The 7,686-nt window shown below is 37.2% G+C and overlaps 1 long non-coding RNA gene across 1 annotated transcript; it reads right to left on the reverse strand.

Moving 5' to 3' along the window:
- Positions 1 to 1,838: 1,838 nt before the first annotated feature.
- Positions 1,839 to 5,553, reverse strand: LOC107667597 (uncharacterized). The gene is made up of 3 exons (XR_001631798.1): positions 5,410 to 5,553; positions 4,043 to 4,164; positions 1,839 to 2,381 (listed from the first exon to the last, which is right to left on the reverse strand). It is a non-coding gene; the product is annotated as an uncharacterized LOC107667597 (long non-coding RNA).
- Positions 5,554 to 7,686: the final 2,133 nt, after the last annotated feature.

A 7,686-nucleotide genomic window follows, 5' to 3' on the forward strand; every position in this document is an offset into this window, starting at 1 on the left:
TGTTATGTTATGTTATGTTATGTTATGTTATGTTATGTTATATATTTCCCATTATCATATTGACATCACTTTTTGCCAGGGTCACGCTGCTGCATGCTTCTTTCATTTTCGTATTTCATATATATTTTTATTTATTTATTCGAATCTCCTATTATTGTATTTTTTTCTTTTCTTTTTATAATTTCCCATTGTTGTACTGACATCACTAACTCCACACTGAGCATCCTGTTGGTTTATTTTTCAGGATCCCGCTGTAAAGGAGACAAGTCTGTGTTCTGTCGGATGGAGGTTCTCAGTACGTACTGCTCCAATCCGGGCTACAGGCAGATGTGCTGCAAGTCCTGCAACGAGGGCAACTACACCACTGAATTCAACCTGACGAGACCCTGGATGTACACCATTGTCGCCCCTCCCATAACTCCCACCGCAACGGCTCCTGTTCTCACAACACAGCTGTACAGAACTTCACAGAAGCCTGGCACAACAATCACGGCATCATTCAGCAGATCGAGAAACATCAGCACTGAGCCCACATCTTGGGGCTACACATCCACTGTGAACCCAATAACCCTAAAACCAGGAACCACAGTCCCTTTCACCATTGGTTCTGTCACTGTGCACACTAAGCATCCCAGCACACTCGACTACGAAGAGGAAACCAGCACCCCCTTCTACGAGGACGAAACCTGGAGCGATATCTCAACCGAACACTTCTCAGAATCTGAATCATCAGAGTTTGTAGAGCCTTGGCCAACCACTCCACAATATACAAGCACACTTGAGAATAAAAACATCGGGACAACGTTTGTGACAATGCTACAGCCTAATGTTACTGCAACAAACCCTCCTGCCATAATCAGTCTCCATCGGTCAGAAGACAAGAAGGAGAATAACTCCATCGACATGTCCTACAGGATTGCCAGTCCAAACGAAGTCGCACTCAACCACTTTGTCCCCAGAAAGCGAGTGTCGTTCCGTGAGAAAACGCATAATAAAAGAATTCAAGAGCTCCTTGCAGAGAAAAGACAACAAGACTTCCTGCTTCAAAGACTGAAACGAAAACCAGGAGACTGATACATTTCCTTTATCCCTGTGGTATTTTGTGAGTATATTTTTAAGTGGTTTTACGGCCTCTACACTCTTGGCATTTGCAATATTTTTACAGGAAATAACCTCAGATCTCAATCTTTCATGTAGTATCTGTTCAAGGCATCTGATCGGAAAGAAACATTTTTTTTTTTGAGGATGACATTTTCCTAGGGGTTTACCACATTCGGCTATTTTATTGGGGTGAATACAGGGGCGTAAGAAGCTGTCTGTAGTGAAGGTCTGACAGTTTAAGCTTAAGCCAGGCACATACAGTACGATTGTTCTAGTCCTCTACAATTGTTGTACATGATCCCAATGAGATCTTGGGTAAAAGAGTCATGGCACACTGTGTGATGTTAGCAGTCAGACTGTACGATACACATCCAGGATTTTGGTCCCAGTGGTGCTGTTGACAGCATATACGAGTGGTCACCGCACAGCTGCAACAAAATTTCACCGCCAGAACTTCATTGGAGGCTGAGAATCGTTGTGAAGCGAAGAAATCATCTGATGGTGAATACACTTCATGCAAAAACCACATTTTGTGCTACAGAAATTGTATGATCCCGAAATTTGTCTCAGATGGCAAAATCGTAAAGTGTGAACCTGACTTAAAGCAAGATTTTTCAGATGTTTTTCTGTTTGAATGCACTCAAATGAAAGCTTGTTGAATGAAAAGATCCATGAATCATATATATATATATATATATTATTTTTATTTTATTTTTTTATTTTTTTTACACATTTTGTCATATTTCTTTAACCTGTGAGGAAAAAGTCATCACCTTTAAAGGTTTATTGACCCTTCTGAAAACAAAATTAAATCACCTGGTTTGCTGATCATTGACTGGTGAGGACCAGCTAAACCAGCTGAATATCATCTTGACCACACTGGAAGACCAGCTAGACCAACTTAAACTAGACCTGCTAAAAAGCTGGTTTAATGTGTTTTTTTTTTCATCAACAGAATGATTTTTCAACATTTGGTTTATCTTGTCCAAACTTTTCAAGTTAACTTGCTTTAAATCTTCATTGCATTACCGTATATATATCAAGCTAACTCCCAAGCCCATGGATCCTGTGAGAAGTTGCAGTCACATTAGCCAAAATTCAGCTAATATAGTGTAGCGATGTATGAAGCACAGGTCACACAGAGAAGTCACTTTCAAACCAAGCAGCTTTCTGTTGATCAGTGTGGTGAATCCGTGTGTCCAGCTTAGGAAATGGGGAAATTTCACCACAACACGGAATTCCAGATTGCGTTGATTCCTATTGAAATGACTGGATTTCACCTGTGAAAATTTGCAGAACAATGGTATTTGACTGCATCTTAAATGTGACTGCACCTCAACTCTACATATTACGAACCTTATGTTGAAAAATCGTGTTCAGAAATATTCTGCTAAATGAACAAATGTAAATCAGCTATATACAGCATAATGGAATGTAAACTACTTCTAGCTTGAGCAGTATGCTGAATAAACAGCAGGCAAATATGTCGCAATGTTTACATGGGAAAAAACACGTTTGGACGCAAGTGTGAACGACCTAATAGGACAAGGGTGCTCAATCCTGTTCCTGGAGAGCTACCTGTCTGCAGAGTTCAGATCCAACCCTGATTCAACACCTGTCTGTAATTATCAAGTGCCTCTGAAGATCTTAATTAGCTGGTTCATTTGTGTTTGATCAGGGTTGGAGCTGAACTTTGCAGGAGGGTAGATCTTCAGGAACAGGATTGGGCACCCCTGCACTAGGATGATTGCTGTGGGATTGCTGACATTTTGGAACAAAATATTAATTCTGTAACCACATGACTATTTCTTGCAAAAAAACTTAGCTGGCTTCTATCTTAATAAATGCACAGATTTGAATCCCTTCGTAAAAGTTGTAAATATGAACAAGAATTTATTTTTTGTATTTATTGAAGTACATGTGTTTTCTTCCACAGCCATTTTGTGTTTATCAGACCACTTTGTGCTTATTGTGCATGCGGCATGAGTAACAATCCTACACGTATCCAAGAGTCAATACTATGATATCTCCTCCGCATTCCAAGCACTGTACTTGAGAAATCAGTGTATTTTAAAAATGCAGTGCACGTCTGCATTCTTCGTTTATGACTGTCTACATTCTTGATTCAAGGGGTACAAGTGGACGTCTACATTCTTGATTCATCACATTCTTCACTTAATAAAGCTGCAAATTAACTAACAGTGTTGGTCTTATTCCAGCTATTTAAAAAAAAAAAAAGGTTTGGAGAAGTGGTTTTAAGTAGAAACCAACTGATGGCCACAAGATGGCAGTGCTTCTCTATCAGTTTTTTTTTTTCGGTCTGATGTGAGTATTTATCTTAATCTCTCAACGTTTCACCTTCCTGGAGTATTTGTCTCAATGTACTTACTGCTTAAACTGCCATTAAGATGGTCACATACAGATTAGTTTTGTTTGTAGAACAACAGTTTAACTAAATATATATATATATATATATATATATATATATATATTGAGCCGCTGTATAGTTGCAGATGGCAGTTTAGTGTCATTTTGTTGTAACTACATTGTTTTTACTAATGTTTTCCTACTATTGGGTGGTGAAGGTCTCAAAGTTGCTGTTTTCCGATTAAAGCAACCTTGTGTCTTTAGACAAATTAAATGATGAAGGCCTGGCAAAAATAGCTTGCCTATTTTGTGCTGCAAAGTCAACATGACTATCAAAGTTTCAGTGCTGCTGGCTATAATACACGTTAGATTTTTTATAATAGGCACATGCTTTTATAATTCATTTGGTCAAATTTGTACATACACTACATATATCACAATAATAGCAGCATAGCCTACTGAAGTTAAATAATAGGACTAGGCAGTTAACCACTGAAATATTGTATCATTTTATAACCATAATGCAGCCAACATTGTGATTCTTACAGATTAGAAATGTGTGTAATAAACTGACCTTGTAATTGTGCACATAACGTAGGGGGCATCTTAAAAAATGTCCTTTACCAGAGCTGCCCCGTGGCATATGTTTACATATGTCAATTTCCTCATAGCTTTTATATCAGATGACTGTCTTATCTATGTGGAAAACACAAACAGGACCAAAATAAACCTTATCTGCATATAAAAGATAAAAACTGAGGTCTCTAGCAAACACTAAACTGGACATATAAAAATGTTTTTCATTTATAAAGCTCTAAAAACCGTACTGACTGATGTTTTATTGCATTTCCTGCAAATATGGAAAAAATAAAGGGTCTCAATTAAATATGTGCAGTGTCACATGGTTAGTGCGAATAGTCACATGACCAGAGCAGTTTAATTCTGCTTTGCACCATGAGATGATGATGGCTGCATCAACGCTCCAAAACGAAAGGCTAGTAAAGTATGTTAACATAAAGATATGACAAAGATTTTTGGACCACAGTATCTTTAAGGTGTCTAGTATTAATATATTAATTCACATATATTCAGTTTTGTTGAGTGTGGTCATAGAATGAGTAAATACGTTGATGGTCACAATAGTGACCGGTGGGATAACAGTGAATTTAGGTATACAATATAAATCCAATTGCAGTTGTTAGTGAAGGCTGCACTAAAATGTTGCAATGACAAGATATTACACTAAATTAAAAGTTAAAATGTTACAAATAAGTTACAATATTGATGTTGTAATACTGGTAGCACTAATATAAAAATGTGATCATATATTTTACAATAAAGTAACAATTTTGAAATACGTTGATGGTTGTTCTTTTTTTCTTCTATCTCAGTATTCTTAACAGTGTTGTATAAAGTTTTTTTACGCATAATAGTAACCTTGAATGTTATCAAACAGTATAAAATAGCTGGGCAATTTTTATGACTGCAGAAATAGGCCTATGTTAATTCAGTGTACACTTTATCCCACCGGTCACAATTGTGACCGACCATAAAATAACATTTCAAAAAATAACTTGATTATTTCAAAGGGTTACTAATGACACATCATTTGGATATTTTCATGTCTGGGAAAAATTTGGGATTAAACAAAATTTAAGGATAAAATCACAGCGGCTTCCTTCAGAGTATGCATGGCTCATAACAGTTATAAATATAAACAAAAATGATTAAAAATGGTTAAAGAGCACACTATTTACATGTTTTAAATTGTAGCTTGTTAATTAAGTACATCATTTTGTATGGATCCTCCTTATCTGCATATAGAACATCAACAGGAATATTCTGACGTGCTTCCAACTCCCATACAGTATATACAGAACATTTACAACAAACAAATCCATTCATGTCATTCAATCAATATTTCATGCCTATATTTCTTACCACAGAAAGCAGCACTGAAACTTTAATGGTCACTCCATTGCGTGTCCTGCTCTGTTGAAGTTGACTTTGTCTTAAAATTTCCTGAATAATTCAACAGATAAAAACCTTGGAGGCCTTATTCTATCTCCCTTCGACCAACGCACACTTCTGCACTTCTGGTGGCGTTTTATATAACCGCATTGTGTAAGAGTTACTTAAAATGAACCCTGAATACAACTGGCAAACTAATGGTGTTTTTTAGGGCAAATTGCTATCTGTGCTCATGTGAAGTAACATGCTGTTGTGTAATTTTACTGTTTGTGTGTCATGTTAGCTTTGAAATGCTGTGACCAAATCCCATTAGATCTCTTTTAAGATGTGTTAGAAGCTGTCTGCAACACAAAGAATTAGATTTTGGATATTTGCATGTTAAAATTAGATTATTAAATCAACGTGCCAACCTCAAAATCTAACAAAATGACTTTTAAAATGTACAAATTGTCAACAAATTGGGGCACATTTTCTTTTATTGCATGAAGAAGGTGACTCCATTATGAAGGTGACTCCTAACATCTCTGAGACATCCTGGAGTCATTTCTTCACTAACAGGAATGGACAGACTTCACCCTCAGCCAGGCCATGCAAGTTGTAGATGAGTTTGTTTCTTCAGCAGAACAGATTTGGAGAAATTTAGCATAACATTACTTGCTTACCAACTGATCCTCTGCAGTGAATGGGTGGCGTCAGAATGAGAGTCCAAACGGCTCATAAAAACATCATAATAATCCACAAGTAGTCAACACGACCTCGATAGCCTGCAGGCAAGGACATTTTCAGGAAATTTTCATTTCGGGGTAAACTATTTCTTTAATGTTATCGAAAGGCCACTGGAATATGAAACTGCAGATCCTGTTCTTTAGTGTCAAGTGATAAAATAAATCTAAGCTTGATTTAGTGGCATTCTCTTTGTAAGTTTTTTGGTGCTCCCAAATTATTGACATGCATCTAATATATGTGCTAAAAGTTCACACATTAACTATGAACATGTTCAGAATGTTCAAATACTTTGTCTTAATTTAAATTGTATAATTATAATTTAAAACCTAAACCTTTTTTGTGAAATGTTGTCCAAGGTGGAGTCACAGTATGTCACTATGCAGTGTTTACTAATAACAATACTCTTCATAAATTCATACTTCTTATTTTGCTAAATTTCCATTTTTGTTCTCAGTAGCGGTACCATATTCACATTTTTGTGCTAATCAAGTTCATTTTAATGTGAAAAGTTCTTTAATTAAAATGAATGCTATAGGGAGAGGTACTGTGGCATCATCTAATGATTTTTGCGCTTTAAGGTGATGTCAGATGTGAATGTTCAGTATTTGAGTTCTGGTTACAATGTTATCACTTTAATTATCTCTGATAGTCATGGGAATATATTACATATTTACATATTACATAAGCTAAGACCTGCAAAGTTCAGTGCTCTAAATGAGTTCCTAACTGAAACTGCCATGATTATTAAATGGATAATCTGAGTTAGGTAGTTTCTGTAAATAAATAAATCTTAAGAAGATTTTAAGAAGAAAGAGTTTAAAGGGGTCATATGATGCTATTTAAATTTTTCCTTTCTCTTTGGAGTGTTACAAGCTCTTGGTGCATAAAGAAGATCTGTAAAGTTGCAAAGACTAAAGTCTCAAATCCAAAGAAATATTCTTTATAAAAGTTAAGAGTCTACCTCGCGTACCTAAAACGGCTCGTTCTAACACGCCCCCACATGTCTACGTCACGATGTGGGAAGATTTGCATAACACCGCCCAAATGTTCACGCAAAGAAAGAAGGCGTAACTTTAATTCTCACTGTAGTGTTGTTGTTGCCCTGTGTTTCGTTCTGAAAGCGAAACTACTTTGTTTGGCCTTCCAAACGAGGACGATATCCGCTTCGTCATGCCTAGAGCTGATCCGTGCTGGTCGCTGAGGAAATACATCAACTTCGCGCTGTGGATCGCCGGATCGGCTTTCACCGTGGCCGAAGCGGAGTCCAGCCCGGGGTCATCACTTGTGGTTGCCGCAAGCCCGCCGGCCTCCGCTCACTCTAGCCACCGGCCTCCGCTCACTCAAGCCGCTGGCTCTTTTGGAAGGACACGACTAGAAATCAGTAATTAAGTTGTATTTACGACACTGTTTCAGAACAGTTCAACCAAAATATTAAGATGTGTGCTGCGCATTTTATGGAGGACTGTTTCCTGATCCTGGTAGACTACAATGCCGGCTGTTCTGACTCAAAGACTGTAAGTA

This window comes from Sinocyclocheilus anshuiensis, unplaced genomic scaffold (assembly GCF_001515605.1).
Source record: "Sinocyclocheilus anshuiensis isolate Anshui unplaced genomic scaffold, SAMN03320099.WGS_v1.1 scaffold1903, whole genome shotgun sequence".
Taxonomy (NCBI): domain Eukaryota; kingdom Metazoa; phylum Chordata; class Actinopteri; order Cypriniformes; family Cyprinidae; genus Sinocyclocheilus; species Sinocyclocheilus anshuiensis.